We start from the raw sequence: 9,128 nt of genomic DNA on the forward strand, positions 1-9,128 counted from the left end.
CAATATTTTATTCCACTCCAAAAATACAAGTGAAATAATACTAAAGAGAGAAGATACAAATGCCTTAAGAAGATAAGAAGGCAAATGAGATGTGTGTTTAAATCCTAAACATTAGGCCTCCTTTTATAAGGGAAAAATCCCAACAATTTTTCTCCCCAACCGATGTGGGAGTTTGACAACTTCAACAAGTGCTAATGAGATTATCAAGCATTGTCGTGATCGTCTACCACATTACATGGTTCCTAGACAATAAGTTTCTAGGGATTTGCCAAAACCTTCAACAGGAAAGACTCAAAAAATTGTCCTGAGACAGAGAGCCAAAGCTATGGGAAGTGTTCCAAAAGCTAGCAAACTATAATGAACTTTTGGTGTTGAATGGGTGCTTGCTTACTGAAACACAATTTCTGTATTCTACACATAAGTTTGACTATAACCAATAAAGGGTGCTCAAATACTTAGTCCATTGTTACTTGGGTAAATTATTCAGAAATACTATATGTGATCGGATTCAAAAAAGTGGTTATACGGTCCACTCACAAGGGAAGATCTGATTCTACACCAAAGGAGCAACAACTGTCTAATTCTAGCTACCTCCATGATGTTTTTTAATTTAAGGTACTCAATAAAGGTCAACTTTTTTTCCCAGGGGGGACGGGTGGTGTTACACAAAAAAAGTCAAAAATTTGTCAAAAAAATACTATGGAAATTGAGTTCTAGGTGCACCCAGATATAAGTAGATGATCTGAAACTCAACTAACATCGCCAACTAACACCCAGATATGGAGTTTCTATTTATATATCCTACTATTCTCTCGGCACGTGCGTTGCACGTGTTATCTCGATGTAGTATATTTTGTATGACCTGGTAATATTGCAGCGACTACTGGTTGCAGTCGCCAACATTATCAAACTTCTTGATCTAAGATTCCCCAGTAATGTACGATTTAATAACATTATTTCTATTCGCTCTTGTCTATATATAAAGAACAATTTTCTTTTCCCAGAGTCAACACTGTGCAATCTAGAGGAAGCTACTTTTCTTTTCAACCCTAAAGCAAATAGTAGGAGCCAAAGAAGTGAGGTCTAACATGTCTTAATAGTATGTGAAACGATGAAACTTTGCAAAGTTCTTTGTTAATAAAAGAAAACTCTACACATGTTTATCTCCATGTAGAAACAATTCAGTACTCAAAAGCTACTTAAAGCTTTTAGCTTTGATCATTTGACGCTGAGTGAAACGGTTATTCATTAAATAAAATCAAAGATTCACTACAACCAAAGACAGAGATAGATCATATCTTGGCAAATGTCAATCCTCCTAATTTGAAAGAAATAAAAACGTGGAGATATGAGAAAAAAGATCACCCACATGGATAGAAATAGATAAACATGAATTAATTCTAATTCTCATACGATAAAAGAAAAAGGTGCCGAAACGAAAATGATCCAATTTGACCATTGTACATTGAACTTAATTTCATAAGATTCATACCCTTGTATCTCACCAAATAAATTTTCAAATACTGAGAAAGCTTAAACTAAAATGTTAGATCATTGGCAAAGAGTTATGAACCTCAGGCATATCGGAAATTTTCAACATTCTGAAAAGAGATAATTGGATAAGAAACAATGACCAACTTTCCAATTATCAAGCACGTTTTATTCTATTTTTCTATCATTAGAAATTAGAAAAATGAAGCAAAGATTGTACTCTAACTGAAAACAACGTCTAAAGTTATTTTGGCGCTTTGTTCATAGTGCGCTAGACTTTTCACGAAGATATGGAGAGGACAAGAATATACTATATTCACTTAATATCCCTTGAATTCTTGATTCATGTCCTTACGTTCCAATACATTGATTCATCTACTCATACATCATAAATTTACATTCATCTTCGGAAAAATATTATATTCTCAATATTTAAAAAGAATGCATTCACTCGAAAATATATTGTAATGAATGTGTGGTATCATGTATGTATGAGTGTACACCAAACTAAGCTAAATCTGTTCTCCTTTCAAATAGTTTCCTTGAAACGATAAAAAACTTATCAATTGTTAAAAAACAGAGACACAAATTATACGAATACTTCTGTTTTGTGTATATTCAGGACAAGAATCACTTAGAAAAAAATAATGTATTTTTCTTAAATATTCTGAAACATGAAAAAACTACGTTCTTTACCATCCAGCCATACGTAGTAGAAGTTATCTCAAGGATCAAATACTCTCGACAAGATTAGCAAAATATATAGTAATCCGACTCTCACGACATTTGTATTTGTAAATTTCTCATATATTCTCCATACAAAGTTAAAAATTAGAAGAGTTACTTATTTTTAATCATTGGTAACTAATTTGATCAATACGATATATTCTCAAACACCACAATATAATCAACATTAGCTTATATCTTTACATATGCATTAGCATTTTCTTTTAATAATTAGCAAACTGGATTCTATCAAAGATATGATGTCGTTGTTCAGACATTTTGGTAGATATCAAAACACAAGTTAGATTATGGTAAACCTCAATGAAAAAATGTATCAGGCAAAAATATAATCGCAATCACTATAAAAATCGGTGAATGTAACTAAAATTGATCCTAAGCAATCTCTTGGCGCAAGCAATATAAAAGAGAAGGTGGCAAATCTACATATTCGAAACGCCAAAAATAAAGTTGCACAGTGGCATACCTTCTTTATAGGAAATGAACAAAATGCAGACACTCAACAAAGTAACAAAAACTGAAAATCAAAGACAAAAGAAGTAAATTGGTTTGATGAGAAAGTTTTCATTGAATAGCCGGAGGTATGATTTCATAATTTGGATTCGAATATTTAACTTACAGATTACTTTTATGAAGGAGCACATCCCTTCATATCCTTAAGGTATGGATTTTTTTTCTTTATATAAAAATGTTAAATAAGGAGGTAATTATATTTTAAGAAGGTAAAAAAGTAAAACTTTCCACTCTTAAAATAGTACAGATTAAATTAAAAAAGTACAAAAGAAGAATAACGAGGCATCAAATGCCAACTGAGGAATCCTATGGTGTTGGGGGGAATACAAAAGTACTTCTTCCATTTCAATTATATACTCCTATATTTGCTCGAACATGAAATTTAAGACAAGAAAAAAAAAATTACAGATCAAAAATATTATTAGAATTTGTGATCTTAAACATATCATGACATTTGTACACTTCTAAGAGCATGTTATTAAAAATAAATAGGAAAGTTTAAAGTTAATAAATATACTTAGTTTTCATATATTGAAGTCTGTCATTTATCTAGAACAAACTAGAAATATAAGAATGCTAAATAAAATAAGACATACTTGTTGAAATGTCAAAAATTTGAACGTCCCACATCGGTGGGTTAGCAAAGTGGATAGGATTTTTCCCTATAAAAGGAGGCCTAATGTTTAGGATTTAGATACACCTCTCATTTGCATTCTCATCTGTTTAAGGCATTTGTATCTTCTCTCTTTAGTATTATTTCACTTGTATTTTTGGAGTAGAATAAAATATTGGTTGTGTCCGAGGAGTAGGCAAAATTAGCCGAACCTCGTAAATTCTGGTGTTCCCTTTATTGTTGCTTTATTGTCTTATTTATTATTTGGTGGCGGTCATAATTTTTGGTATAGTAGTTGTGACTTATTCACATTATATACATTTGGCTTCCGCAACAATTGGTATCAGAGCCAAGGTACTGTCTAAGTATGCTCTGTGGTTGCAACATAGTCTGATCTTCCACATCAGAAAAGATTTATCTTGGTAACTGAGTCAAGGTTCTGTCTGAGTATGCTCTGTGGTTGCAGCTTAGTCTGATCTTCTACATCAGAAAGGAAATAATCTTGATTTGTGTCGTCAACTATTAAATAATATTTGTGTCAAATATGGGAGACAATAAACAAGAAGAATTTACATCAAGTGTCAACAACACGTCATCATTGGCATCTTCGCTTATGACAAGAATTGTGTCAAATGCGAAATTTGCGGTAGAAATATTTGACGGGTCCGGACATTTTGGGATGTGGCAAGGCGAGGTTTTAGATGTCCTTTTTCAACAAGGGCTAGATCTGGCCATTGAAGAAAAGAAACCAGATGTTATTGGAGAAGAAGATTGGAGAATTATCAACCGTGTTGCTTGCGGTACCATTCGATCCTACCTTGCTAGAGAGCAGAAATATCCATACACAAAGGAAACTTCTGCAAGTAAATTATGAAAAGCACTGGAGGATAAATTTTTGAAGAAAAACAGTCAAAATAAATTGTACATGAAGAAGAGACTGTTTCACTTCACCTATGTTCCTGGTACCACGATGAATGAGCATATCACCAGTTTCATAAGTTGGTCACAGATTTGCAAAATATGGATACAACTTATGATGATGGTGACTTGCCCTTGATGTTGTTGGCGTCACTTCCTGATGAGTACGAGCACCTTGAAACTACTCTACTCCATGGAAATGACGAAGTTTCTCTCAGAGAAGTTTGTTCGGCTTTGTACAGCTATGAACAAAGAAAGCGAGAAAAACAGAAGGACAGAGAAGGAGAAGCACTATTTGTGAGGGGTCGTCCTCAAAATCAAACAAGGACAAAGAAGAGAAGATTCAAGTCAAGATCCAGACCCAGCAAAGATGAATGTGCCTTTTGTCGAGAAAAAGGGCACTGGAAGAAAGACTGTCCGAAGTTGAAGAATAAGGCCAAATATAATAATGGAAAGGCCATTATGGATTCAAATGTAGCTGATTGTGATGATTCAGACTTCTCATTAGTTACAACAGAGTCATCAACATTATCAGACATATGGTTGATGGACTCGGCTTGTAGCTATCATATGTGTCCCAACAGGGACTGGTTCGTGGATTTTCAAGAAGGAGAATATGGAATCATTCACACAGTGGATAACAGCCCTCTTACCTCATATGGGATTGGTTCAATACAATTAAGGAACCACGATGGAATGATCAGAACATTAACAGATGTTCGATATGTACCAGACTTGAAGAAGAATCTCATCTCTGTGGGAGCCCTAGAATCAAAAGGGTTCAAAATCATTGCAGAAAATGGAGTGATGAGAGTATGCTCAGGTGCACTAGTGGTAATGAAGGCTAATCGGAAGAACAATAATATGTACCGCTATCGTAGTAGTACAGTTGTTGGGACAGCGACAGTGACATCCAGTGACGACAAAGAGGCAGAAGCAACCAAGCTATGGCACATGCGCTTGGGACATGCTGGAGGAAAATCCTTGAAAACTCTATCAGATCAAGGATTATTAAAAGGAGTCAAGGCTTGCAACTTGGTGTTTTGTGAGCATTGTGTTAAAGGGAAACAGACAAGGGTTAAATTTGGTACAGCGATCCATAATACTAAAGGCATTTTGGATTATGTACACTCTGATATTTGGGGTCCTTCCAAAACACCTTCATTGGGTGGGAAGCACTATTTTGTAACCTTTGTTGATGATTTTTCCCGAAGAGTATGGGTGTATACAATAAAGAGCAGAGATGAAGTGTTGGGAATTTTTCTCAAATGGAAGACGATGGTGGAGAATCAAACAGGCAAGAGGATCAAGTGTATTCGCACAGACAATGGAGGTGAATACAAAAATAATTATTTTAATAAGGTCTGTCAAAATGATGGCATCGTCTGACACTTCACTGTTAGATATACACCACAACAGAATGGAGTGGCAGAACGTATGAACCGGACCTTGCTGGAGAAGGTACGGTGTATGTTGTCCAATGCTGGCTTGGGCAAAGAATTTTGGGCTGAGGCAGTTACATATGCATGCCACCTCATTAATCGCTTACCATCTGCTGCTATTGATGGCAAGACACCATTTGAAAAATGGTATGGAAAGCCTGTTGTAGATTATGACTCTTTGCACGTGTTTGGCTCAACTGCATATTATCATGTGACAGAGTCAAAATTGGATCCAAGGGCAAAGAAGGCTATTTTTATGGGAATTACTTCTAGAGTCAAAGGATATCGCTTATGGTGTCCTATGACAAAGAAAGTAATATTCAGCATGGATGTTACCTTTGATGAATCTGCTATGGTAAATAAGGTAACAGAAGATACCAAACAAAATAAAGGTGCTTCTAAGCAGGTGGAGTTTGAGGGAACATTTATTTTTCCTACACAAGAAGCAGAGGAGTAAACAAATGAAGATTACCCTCTGGAAGGAGAGCCAGTAGAGGAGATTCCAACTCAGGAACCTCAAAAACAACTTGAATCAATAGCAACCAGCAGGCCAAAAAGAACAATAACGAAACATGTTCGTCTCATAGAGATGGTTGCTTGTGCAACCTCAATTGTAGCTGATGATGTTCCTACCACTTATAAAGACGCTGTCCAAAGTTCAGAAGAAGATAAGTGGAGGATTGCCATGAATAATAAAATACAGTCCCTTCATCAGAATCATACATAGAGATTGGCCAATCTCCCGAAGGGAAAGAAAGCAATTGGGTGCAAATGGGTATTTGCAAAGAAAGAAGGATTTCCTAACCAATTAGATGTTCGCTACAAAGCAAGATTGGTGGCCAAAGAATATGCTCAAAAGGAGGGAATTGATTACAATGAAGTGTTTTTCTCCAGTTGTAAAACATTCCTCCATTAGAGTTATGTTGGCTTTGGTAGCACAATTGGATTTGGAACTAGTTTAGATGGATGTAAAAACTGCGTTTTTACATGGAAACTTGGAGGAGGAAATCTAAATGACTCAGCCAGAAGGATTCAAAGTTGCTGGAAAAGAAAATATGGTGTGCAAACTTGAAAAATCGTTGTACGGATTGAAACAATCTTCTAGACAATGGTACAAGCGATTTGACGAGTTTATGTTGCGGCAAGGGTACAAGAGAAGCAAATACGATCATTGTGTGTATTTGCACAAGCTTAAAGATGGTTCCTTTGTATATCTTCTCCTATATGTTGATGATATGTTGATAGCTTCCAAGAATTCGGAAGAAATTGATAAGTTGAAGATTCAACTGAAGAAGGAGTTCGAGATGAAGAATTTGGGTGAGGCAAAGAAAATTCTTGGCATGGAGATAATTAGAGATAGACGTTCAAAGAAACTCTGTTTATCTCAAAAGGAATATTTGAAGAGAGTACTTCAACGTTTTGGCATAGATGACAAGACTAAGCCAGTTAGTACTCCACTTGCTTCCCATTTTAAGCTAAGTACTATTATGTCGCCAATGGATGAAGCTGAACGAGAGTATATGTCAAAGGTACCATACGCAAATGTTGTTGGTAGCTTGATGTATGCAATGGTTTGCACAAGGCCTGACATTTCACAAGCTGTTGGAGTTATTAGCAGATATATGCACAATCCAGGGAAGGAGCATTGGCAAGCTGTGAAGTGGATTCTACGGTATATTCATAATACTGTAGATGTCGGGTTAGTTTTTGAGCAGGAAGACAATCAGTCTGTAGTTGGATATTGTGACTCAGATTTTGCGGGTGATCTGGACAAACGAAGATCAACTACTGGTTATGTGTTTACTTTTGCAAAGGCACCAGTTAGTTGGAAGTCTACTTTGCAGTCAACAGTTGCTTTGTCTACAACAGAGGCAGAGTACATGGCTATTACAGAGGCTGTGAAAGAGGCAATTTGGCTTCAAGGATTGCTAAAGGAGCTTGGTGTTGAACAAAAAGGTATCACAATTTTTTGTGATAGTCAAAGTGTTATTCAATTAGCGAAGAACCAAGTTTATCATGCAAGGACGAAGCACATTGATGTTCGGTATCATTTCGTACGAGAAATCATAGAAGAAGGTGGAGTCACGGTGAAGAAAATTCATACTACGGAGAATCCTGCTGATATGCTGACAAAGGTGGTGACTGCGGTCAAGTTTCAACATTGTTTGGATTTGATCAACATTGTTGAACACTGAAGATTGAAGATGAAGACACAACCAAAATTTGTTATAGAGAGAAAATTGAAGACGTGGAATTTTTGCCAAGGTGGAGATTTGTTGAAATGTCAAAAATTTCAACGTCCCACATCGGTGGGTTAGCAAAAGTGGATAGGATTTTTCCCTATAAAAGGAGGCCTAATGTTTAGGATTTAGATACACCTCTCATTTGCCTTCTCATCTGTTTAAGGCATTTGTATCTTCTCTCTTTAGTATTATTTCACTTGTATTTTGGGAGTGGAATAAAATATTGGTTGTGTCCGAGGAGTAGGCAAAATTAGCCAAATCTCGTAAATTCTGGTGTTCCCTTTATTGTTGCTTTATTGTCTTATTTATTATTTGGTGGCTGTCATAATTTTTAGTATAGTAATTGTGACTTATTCACATTATATACATTTGGCTTCCGCAACAATACTTACTACCAAATAAGTTGTGCTACAAACATAAGAATTATACGAAGTCTTGAGTCTCCTTGGCCGTTTCTTTGAACACTACTGATTTCAAGGGGATCCAATAACATAGATGTATACATATTTTACAATATTTGTCATAACGTAATTTGTTTATATAAGTAATGAAAAGTCCCCTTGACAATAAGTATGTAAATCTAATTAGTTTGATACCCAAATTACAAAAACTATCTCATGTTTTATAGGACATGAAACGATCAGGACTGGTTTTTTTTTGGGGGGAGGAGGGGGGGGGGGGGGGTTATCCCCCATTTTGCTATACTATTTTGTCAAAGTGGTACCAAACTATGGGAATTATAATCTTGTCATAGTACGCGTAGACGGAAAATGCGTAGTCTTGACTTTGCAGCTCAAATATAAGTAGCGTTAGGCACAATGGGGGAGTCATCTTTGTCCAGGGATGCCCTCTCGCTAAAAAATTATAATGTGTAGCTAGATAGCTTTTCTAATGAATCTATATTTATTTATTTATCTATATCTATATCTATCTATTTTATTATAAAAGCACGAATATTAAAATGTTAAATGTTGAACGACGAAAATATCCTTGAAATACTGATTGACTTTTATACCCTTCTAATGTTATAGTATTCTTCAAAGAAACGATTTCATATATGATAAACCGTCATATTGACTTTGCCTAATATTAGGACTTTGTTTTAATTAGGATATTTCAGGTGACGAATACTACTGGCATTAAGGTCCACATATCACATTCACC

Source organism: Nicotiana tabacum, chromosome 1, assembly GCF_000715075.1.
Source record: "Nicotiana tabacum cultivar K326 chromosome 1, ASM71507v2, whole genome shotgun sequence".
NCBI classification, from domain to species: domain Eukaryota; kingdom Viridiplantae; phylum Streptophyta; class Magnoliopsida; order Solanales; family Solanaceae; genus Nicotiana; species Nicotiana tabacum.